The 10603-nt window shown below is 40.5% G+C and overlaps 2 long non-coding RNA genes across 2 annotated transcripts; both read left to right on the top strand.

Annotated features, from left to right (window-relative positions):
• Positions 1 to 259: 259 nt before the first annotated feature.
• Positions 260 to 3056, top strand: LOC139417101 (uncharacterized). Its single transcript, XR_011635155.1, has 3 exons — positions 260 to 366; positions 654 to 709; positions 2246 to 3056. It is a non-coding gene; the product is annotated as an uncharacterized lncRNA (long non-coding RNA).
• Positions 3057 to 3673: 617 nt separating this feature from the next.
• LOC139417102 (uncharacterized) lies at positions 3674 to 5453 on the top strand. The gene is made up of 3 exons (XR_011635156.1): positions 3674 to 4594; positions 4753 to 4823; positions 5059 to 5453. It is a non-coding gene; the product is annotated as an uncharacterized lncRNA (long non-coding RNA).
• Positions 5454 to 10603: the final 5150 nt, after the last annotated feature.

The following is a 10603-nucleotide window of genomic DNA, read 5'->3' on the forward strand; positions in this document are numbered from 1 at the left end:
GATAACACGTTTATCAACTCCAAAAGCGGTATAACTTTCCTGTTTCCTCCATCTACAGTGTATGATATACCATTTTGAATCTATGAGTCTGTACTTTTAAAAATATATTCAGACAGATGGCCTGATAGTGTTGTAATGTAGTTTATTCTTCATGTTGAACTGTGTAGTTACTGTAACTGCCAGAGACTGAGAGTACATTCCAAATGGCACCCTATTTCCTAGTCAAAGTAGTGCACTTTATAGCGAATAGGGTGCCATTTGGGATGCCAGCTGACAGAGAACAAATTATAGAACAGAAGCTTATGCAGATCAGTTGAGGAGCTCACAGAAGCCTAAACACTGAGGAAGACAACAGCAACCATTTTGGTAAGACATTTTCTATTATTCTATAAAATACTATACATTAAAAGTACCTGCACTTATCAGAATGTAAATGTGCGGAACAGTGAACATTGTCAATTACAGGTAGGCCTACTGTATTGATAGAAAAATTTCACTTAAAAAAACATCATGAGATTTTTAACTGCTTACTGTTTAGGCTACCTTCAGTATTTCAATTTGTATTTTTGATACTATTTAAATGTATAATTTAAATTAATAATAGTTTAAAATGTATTTAGAATTTCATTCATGTTTTTTCTCCCATGTATTAGAGGGAATACCAATACAACTATGGAACTTGGAGTGTTTCTCATCATCATTTTTTCAGGTTAGTATCTGGTCCTATGCTGCAAATTTGAAATTACATTTTTTTTCTTTTTTACATTGGATAAAAGTAGAGACTCAGAGCTATAATATGTTATATCATGCACTGCACAGTTGATGAGCAATGGGAAATGAATTATGCTTTGAAAGTTGATGAACTTGTAACCCCACCTTTGAGAAAATGGTCTGTGAATATTTTGGTACAGTACACCTACTGGAGAGCTCTTCTTTGTCTACACCCATTCAGCATTGTTCACACACTCTTAAGCCTTAGCCCCACATATCTCTATCTCTTTAAGGATTCACAGTGTAGTAAACTACCAAAGATTTCAAGACTAAACATGGTGAAAGTAGTAGCAAAAATACACTTCATCTGGTCCTTGGCCTATATCCTAATCTGATTTTGGTGCCGGTTATGTTGTTCTTCAGATTACAATTTCTGGTAAACAGGCAGAAGGTAGCCTAGTGGTCAGAGCATTGGGCCAGTAACCGAAAGGTTGCTAGATCGAATCCCTGAGCTGTCAAGGTAAAACTCTTATCGTTCTGCCCCTGAACAAGGCAAAAAACCCACTGTTCCTAGGCTGTCATTGTAAATAAGAATTTGTTCTTAACTGACTTGCCTAGTTAACTAATAAAATATTAGTTTATTTGTCACATGCAGAGGATATAGAAGGTGTAAAAGGTACAGTGAAAGGGTCGTTTGCATAGTGGTTTCTTTTGTTTGGACATGTAGCTAGCTAGCTAACCATAATCCCAACTAACTGCATTCAAAACAATTAGGATTTGGAAAAAACTATTTGAACGGTCATCCAACTCTGGAACTCGGGCCTCTTTCTAGGGCTCTGACTTTCCGACCTGAAATTCACTGATGTCATGATTTGAACTCTTGTTTTTTCCCACTTGTTTCAAACGTGGCAATACTACCATGCATGAACCTGCAAGTAGCTAAAGCTAACCAAATAGGTTCAATTTTAGCTAGCCAACATAAGGATATCTATAGCAATTCAAATGGCTTTCTGAGATACAAATAATATTACTACACAGGACATTCACAAAACGTTAGCTAGAGAGCCAGCCAGCTAACATTAGCTAGCTAGCTAACAGTATGCTTTAACTTGCTGCATACTGAGCAGCTCATGTAATAGATAAGACCATGCTACATGGCAGACATATCCAAACTCATTTCTCGGCATGTCCAGCCCTTCCATCATCTCAGCCAATCATTGAAAGCAGGAATGTTCCTGTATTTTCTGTGTCAAAAACTACTATGCTCGTAATTTAACAATTTTATTTGTATTTACAGATGGCATACACGTGTATTATTAAGGCACAGGAAAGTTCACATGTTCCAGAAGACATTTTCTGCCAAAAGCCCAATGGAACTGTCTAAATGTTTTTGTGTTTTTTTTTTGCAGGATGATGATGTGTGGTGACCTTGAGGGAAAAAAATGTCAGATGTTTTAGAAATGCCTGAGTCTATTTCTGGTGCCTGGGATTAAAGTATTGTTACGCTACCTAATAATTGTTATCTTTTTCCAAGTAATAGGCAGACTCTGCTCTGTAACAAGCACAACTACAGATCCTAATATGACAACCGCAACAGAGGCACCTGCTACAACAACCACAGCTGTCGGTGCATCTCCTGCTCCAACAACCACAGCTATAGGTGTATCTCTTGCTCCAACAACCATAGACGTAGCTCCTACAACAACAACAATAACTGAGGCTCTTACTGCAACAACAACTGAAGCTCCTACTACAACAACCACAGATCCATTTACTACAACAGCTCCTACTACAACAACCACAGCTGCAGCTCCTACTACAACAACCACAGCTGCAGGTGCAGCTCCTACTACGACAACCGCAAATCCATTTACTACAACAACAGCTCCTACTGCGACAACCACAACTGCAGCTCCTACTACAACAACCACAACTACAGCTCCTACTACGACAACCACAACTGCAGCTCCTACTACGACAACCACAACTGCAACTCCTACTACGACAACCACAACTACAGCTCCTACAACCACAACTGCAGCTCCTACTACGACAACCACAACTGCAGCTCCTACTACGACAACCACAACTGCAGCTCCTACTACGACAACCACAACTGCAACTCCTACTACAACAACCACAACTGCAACTCCTACTACGACAACCACAACTGCAGCTCCTACTACGACAACCACAACTGCAGATCCTACTACGACAACCACAACTGCAACTCCTACTACGACAACCACAACTGCAACTCCTACTACGACAACCACAACTACAGCTCCTACTACGACAACCACAACTGCAACTCCTACTACGACAACCACAACTGCAACTCCTACTACGACAACCACACTGCACTCCTACTGACAACCACAACTCCTACTACGAGCTCCTACTACGACAACCACAACTACAGCTCCTACTACGACAACTACGACAACAACTGCAACTCCTACTACGACAACCACAACTGCAACTCCTACTACGACAACCACAACTGCAACTCCTACTACGACAACCACAACTGCAGCTCCTACTACGACAACCACAACTGCAACTCCTACTACGACAACCACAACTGCAGCTCCTACTACAACAACCACAACTACAGCTCCTACTACAACAACCACAACTACAGCTCCTACTACAACAACCACAACCACAGTTCCTACTACAACTACAACTGCAGCTCCTACTACAACAACCACAACTACAGCTCCTACTACAACAACCAAAACAGTAGCTCCTACCACAACAACCACAACAGTAGCTCCTACCACAACAACCACAGCTGCAGCTGCAACAACCACAACTACAGCTCCTACTACAACAACAATAACTGAGGCTCCATCTACAACTGAAGCTTCTACTACAACAACCACAGATCCAATTCCGACAACAACAGTTCCAACTACAACAACCACAACTACAGCTCCTACTAGAACAACCACAACTACAGCTCCTACTACAACAACCACAGATCCAAATCCGACAACAACAGTTCCTACCTCAACAACCACAACTACAGTTCCTACTACAATAACCACAACTACAGCTCCTACTAGAACAACCACAACTACAGCTCCTACTACAACAACCACAGATCCAAATCAGTTAACAACAGTTCCTACTACAACAACCACAACTACAGCTCCTACTAGAACAACCACAACTACAGCTCCTACTACAACAACCACAACTACAGATCCTACTACAACAACCACAACAACAGTTCCTACTACAACAACCACAACTACAGCTTCTACTACAACAACAATAACAGGAGCAGCAGCTCCTACTACAACAACCACAGTTCCTACTACAACTACAACTGCAGCTCCTAATACAACAACCACAGATCCAATTACGACAACAACAGCTCCTGCTAAGTTAACCACAACTGTAGCTCTAATCACAACAACTGTAGCTCCTACTATGACAACCACTGCTCCTAATAAAACAACCACATCTCCTAATAAAACAACCACATCTCCTACTACAACAACTGCAGCTCCTAATACAACAACTGCAGCTCTTAATACAACACCTACAGCTCCTACTACAACAACTACAGCTCCTAATACAACAACTGCTGTTCTTACTACAACAATTACAGCTCCTAATACAACAACTACAGCTCCTAATACAACAACTGCAACTCCTAATACAACAACTGCAGCTCTTAATACAACAATTGCAGCTCCTAATACAACTGCAGCTCCTACTACAACAACTGCAGCTCCTAATACAACAACTGCAACTCTTACTACAACAACTACAGCTCCTAATACAACAACCACTACTGAGCTACCCGACACTACACAAATGAGCACTATAACTCCACCTGCAGGACAGTACACCATGAATAGTAGGTCTGGTAGGTCTGATTTACTTTACTTAATATCTAATGAAATTGGTAATAGTGGTCAACCCTGTCAAGTCTCCTTTTTTTCTTATAGTACAGTACGTTTGTCTGTCTGTCTGTATGTCTGTTTTAATGCTTGTTCGTATTACTGACTCATTGTGTCTCTACAGGATATAAGTTGGTACTGAGGGTGAAATTTACCATGACAACAGACCTTACCGAATCTGAAATCTTGAAGCAGGTGAGAGTCACTGTCAAAAGTATCATATAATAATGAATTATTATTAATCTCCAAAAATGATTATAGAATGAGGAATAACCTCACTCAAAGGGATTTCAGTGTAAGGTTGCTTTAACAAATAAGGATACTGAGTAAAGATGGAAAGTGAAGCGAATAAGTGGAAAGGAGTTTGAAGAGGATAGGAATGTAGCGTTTACACATTTACTAAATGATGTAACCCCTTTGTTTATTCCAGCTTCAGTGGGAACTGATCAGACGAGGGATGCCAGAGACCTTTACACTGCATATGAGAATCATTTAAGGACAGAATAGAAGAAGAGTTATACACTTTAATGACGATGGCCTGTTGGGGGAGGATTATGAACCCCATGTCATATCACTTAATCAGGCATAGCAAAGACACGACAACAGATACCTTACAATAGATTACCCCCAAGATTACACTCTTACCCCATGTCCTGCCGTAACTGGACCTAATGTATTAGGCAACTAAATATCTATAGTACCTTCAGAAAGTTCACACTTCTTGACTTGTCTCACATTTTATGTTACAAAGTGTCATTAAAAATGATTGAATTGTATTGTTTTGTAAACGATCTACACAAAATACTCTGTAATGTGGAGAGAGAAAAAGTGGAAGTGGACATTATTTTTGAACATTTGTAAATTAAATATGATGTATTAATCAACAGTCAGTTGCTATGTTCTCATAGTGAAAGTCATCTAACTCAGAAACTTCAATGACCCAAACACTTGTAACTGAACTCAAGGCCACTGATATTTTTTTTGTTGGTATTATATACTAGGCTAAATCATTTGGAAAATGAGAGAGTTAACAGACTAAGGCAGGGTATAGGCTAACGGAAAACAACACGGTCATTGAGGTGAGAATCACCACAGGTCAACATCATACATGAACTTCTGTACTTGAACTCAACAAACACAACAGTACACACATTCAGACTTTTGAGGATGAGATTGTCTTATCAACTGAGAGGGAAAATATAACAGAATCCACCAAAACTGCACCAAAATTATAGGTTCATCCAAGGCCACATTTTTATTTTGAATTATTTTTTCAATCATTTTTATCCAGTTGGATAAACACTCCAAACAGCCTACCCGATCTCTCGGAGGAGTCTGCATGGTCCTAAAGCAATTGTTTTGAATAACATTCCAATGATAAAACGGGTGGGGACAAAAATGCAATTTCAGAATGTGGGGGGGCAAATGTCCATCCCGAGTGAAAGTTGCACCCCTGGTTTCATCCACTAGGAGTCGCCATTCCCTAGGCTATCAGTTCACATCCAAATGTGGACAATGCAGCAACAGTATTAATCAGGATATGTAATTAAGACTAACAGAAATACAATAATCAGTTACTGGCACGGCATCACGCAAAAGGGAAATTCAATGCAAAAATGTATTTATGTAAATTCGAGTGTCGTCTGGTTTAGTTGAGGGTCCGTTATGACGCATTGGTACAAAGGGGAAAGGGTCGGTCAGGGGTCCTGGTGTTGGAGCTTTTGGTCAAAGGCCTTCGTCAGAGCTCAAGCATAGGGTGTCTTTCTCTCTAAGTTTGTTAGGGTACTCTGTTTTAATATAATGTTGATGTGGGTCCCCTTTAGGGAGCGATGAAGACTCAGTGGTTTGTTGTGAGTAAACAGACATGTGGGTTCAGCGGAGTTCCTCTTTGGTGATTGTTCTGTCTGAGTTGAATAAAGCTTTGTCGATCTGTGTTTTGGTTTCTAATGAGATGGATAATCAAACCTTCCAGGTACCGTCACTAACGGGACTGCAAATCTTGGCCCGGAGAGTGGGATCTCATGAACATACACTACATGATCAAAAGTATGTGGACGCCTGCTCGTCAAACATCTCATTCCAAAATCTTAATATGGAGTTGGTCCCCCTTTTGCTGCTTTAACAGCCTCCACTCTAATGGAAAAGCTTTCCACTACATGTTGGAACATTTCTGCGGGGACTTGTTTCCATTAAGCTAAAAGAGCACTGATGTTGGGCGATTAGGCCTGGCTCGCAGAAGGCATTCCAATTCATCCAAAAGGTTTTCGATGGGGTTGAGGTCAGGGCTGTGTGCAGGCCAGTCAGGTTTATCCACACCGATCTCAACAAACCATTTCTGTATGGACCTCGCTTTGTACACGGGGGCATTGTCATGCTAAAACAGGAAAGGGCTTTCCCCAAGCTGTTGCCACAAATTTGGAAGCACAGAATTGTCTAGAATGTCATTGTATGCTGTAGCGTTAAGATTTCTCTTCACTGGAACTAAGGGGCCTAGCCCGAACCATGAAAAATAGCCACCGGACCATTATTTCTCCCCCTCCAAACTTTACAGTTGAAACTATGCATGTGGGAAGGTAGCGTTCTCCTGGCATCCGGCAGACCCAGACTTGCCATCAGACTGTCAGATGGTGAAGCGTGATTCATCACTCCAGAAAATGTGTTTCCACTCCTTCAGCGTTCAATGGCGGCAAGCTTTACACCACTCAAGCCGGTGTTTGGCATTGCGAATGGTGATCTTAGGCTTGTTTGCAGCTGCTCAGCCATGGAAACCCAAATGCACATGCATTTGCAATATGATTCAATAGTGAAAAAAACATCACCAAATGGACATTCTGAAATCAACGCAACGAGCGATGGAAAGGAACAACTATCACTGCCCGGCCATCCTGTGTTCATCAGGCCAGTCAATTTTGCATTTCTGCAGGATTTTTGAGCATGTCAAACTCGTGATGGTACATGGCAAATGGACATAACATCCTGATTTGGCATTTTCAAATCTTTCATATTGCATTTGGACATTAATTATGTCATTTGGCCAAAAAAAAGTGACTTTTGACTTCCTATAAAATCATATTGCAAATGGACAAAAGATATGCCTTATGCACAAGTTTAAAAAAAATTATGATAATAAAAGTTGACAAAAGTATAGTTTGAGCAAAGTATAGTTTGATTTTTGAGCATGCCAAATTCGTGATGGTAAATGCCCATTGAAACATATTGCAAATGCACGTGCATTTGCAACATGATTCAACAGTGAAAAAAACATCACCAAATGGACATGATGAAATCAACACAACGAGCGATGGAGAGGAACCACTATCACTGCCCGGCCATCCTGAGTTCATCAGGCCAGTCAATTTTGCATTTCTACAGTATTTTTGAGCATGTCAAATTTGTGATGGTACATGGCAAATGGACATAACATCCTGATTTGGCATTTTCAAATCTTTCATATTGCATTTGGACATTTCTTATGGCATTTGGCCCAAAAAAAGTGACTTTTGACTTTGACTTTTGACTTCCTATGAAGTGATTGGTTGTGTAGTTGTTGGTAGGTCAGGGTTTGTTGTGTAGTTGTGATTTCAGTAGTTGCAGTTGTAGTTGTTGTGGCTGTTGTTGTGGGAGAAGCTGTGGTTGTTGTAGGGGTCGATGTGGTTGTTGTAATAGCAGCTATAGATGTTGTTGGTGTTGCTGCGATTGTTCTGGAGCTGGCAGTGGTTGTTCTGGGGAAACCTGAGGTTGTTGTTGTTGCAGCAGGGGATGTTGTTGTTGCAGCAGTGGATGTTGTGGGAGCGGCTGTGGTTGTTGTGAGAGCAAATGTGATTGTTGTGAGAGCAGCTGTGGTTGACGTAGCCACAGTTTTTGTTGTCATATTAGCAGCTGTAGTTGTTGTCAGGGAAGATGTGTTTGTTATGGATGCAGCTGTGGTTGTTGTGGCTGTAGCTGTGCTTGTTGTGGGAGCAGCTATAGTTCTGGTAGAAGCTATGGTTGTGGTAGCAGCTGTGGTTGTTGTGGGGAAAAGGGGGAGGTGTTGCTAACATTTACGACAGTAAATTTCAATTTACCAAGCCTGATAAAGGACTGCGTTTTTGTCTTTTGAGCTTCTAGTTATGTAATATATGCAGTTTACCCAATCACTTTGTATACCTACTGTTTACAGGCTTCCTAGGCCGTATACAGCATTCCTCACTGATTTCCTTGAATTCCTATCAGACCTTGTAGTCATGGCAGGTAACATTCACAGTTTTGGTGACTTCAATATTCACATGGAGAATTTCACAGGCCCGCTCCAAAACTCATTCGGAGGCATTATCGAACATGTCCAACATATCCAACATGTCTCCTGATCTACACACATATATTGTGTATCTAAAGGTTTTTCCTCATAATCCTGGACTGTCGCATCACCATTTTATTACGTTTGGAATCACAATAAATAATCTGCTCAGACCCCAACCAAGGATTACCAAAAGCTGCGCTATAAATTCTCGGACAACAGAAAGATTCCTAGATGACCAGACTCCCTCTATGTACCGAAGGACGTAGGAGTACAAAAATCAGTTAACCAAATACCCTAGATGCAATCACACCTCTAAAAACATAAAACATTTGTCACAAGAAATTAGCTCCCTGATACAAAGAAAAAACCTGAGCCTTGAAGCAAACTTCCAGAAAATTGGAACGGAAATGGTGCTCTACCAAACTGGAAGTCTTCCGACTAGCTTGGAAAGACAGTACCCTGCAAATTCTAAGAGCCCTCACTGCTGCTCGATAAGCCTACTTTTCCAACCTAATTGAGAATAAAACAATCCAAAATGTATATTTGATACTGTCGCAAAGCTAACTAAAAAGCAGCATTCCCCAAGAGAAGATGGTCTTCACTTCAGCAGTGATGAACTAAACTACTGAAATAGCTACTTCCTGTGCCTGCCCCTCCTATGTTAAACGTAATAAACATCTCCATATCCTCGGGAAGTGTACCAATCTCACTAAAAGTGGCAGTAATAAATCCTCTCCTGAAATTGCCTGAAATAGCCAAACCTTGACACGGAACATTAAAAATATAACGATTGGCCTATATCGAATCTCCCATTCCTCTCAATAAATACATTTAAACATTTCCTGTACTTACAGCCAGGGCTCTAAAAAATACATAAAAAAATTGGTAGCACTGGTGCTCCTAACTTAGAAAAGTTTATTTTTTTAAAATGTTTTGAAATACAGCCTACATTGGGGCAATATGAATCCTACTTACCTTTGAGGCCCATCTCCTGAAGACGATATCACTTTTAGTTTATTTTTGTGCCCCCAAATGTTAACATGTCAGACTGGTAAAGTTGCCAGGTTGTTAGTAGGGCTGTACGATATTTTGAAATATTGCATGAGGCCTTTTAGCTGCTGTTGATTGTTGGGGCGGCAGGTAGACTACTAGTTTGCGCGTTGGGCCAGCAGCCGAAAGGTTGCTAGATCAAATCCCTGAGCTGACAAGGTAAAAATCTGTCTCTCTACCCCTGAGCAAGGAAGGCAGTTAACCCACTGTTCCTGGGCTGTCATTGAAAATAAGAATTTGTTCTTAAAAGACGTGCCTAAATATAAAATTGACAACCACAACTCAATAATCAGCTGTTTGATATTTGCCCTGCAGGCTGCCTAATTACAGGCTGCCTAATTGCAGGCTGCCTAATTGCAGGCTTCCTGAATGCGTAACAGATCCACAGCAATATTTTTAACAAAGCTATTGATTCTCTTGCTAAATTATGCTTTCTGGTGTAGTATTTTCAATGATTTATTTTATTAATAGTATTTAGTATAATAAGTAATTATAGAATTTGGAGTACCTCTAGCACCCCTTCCGTGTGCTGTGCTCTCCCTGTGGCCCAAAAAAATCAAGACTTCTTATTATTATTTTCCCAGCCAGAGATACATTTTAACAAGATATACAGATGGAGATTTAGTTCAACAAATTCATATTGATG

This window comes from Oncorhynchus clarkii, chromosome 9, assembly GCF_045791955.1.
Source record: "Oncorhynchus clarkii lewisi isolate Uvic-CL-2024 chromosome 9, UVic_Ocla_1.0, whole genome shotgun sequence".
In the NCBI taxonomy this organism is placed as follows: Eukaryota; Metazoa; Chordata; class Actinopteri; order Salmoniformes; family Salmonidae; genus Oncorhynchus; species Oncorhynchus clarkii.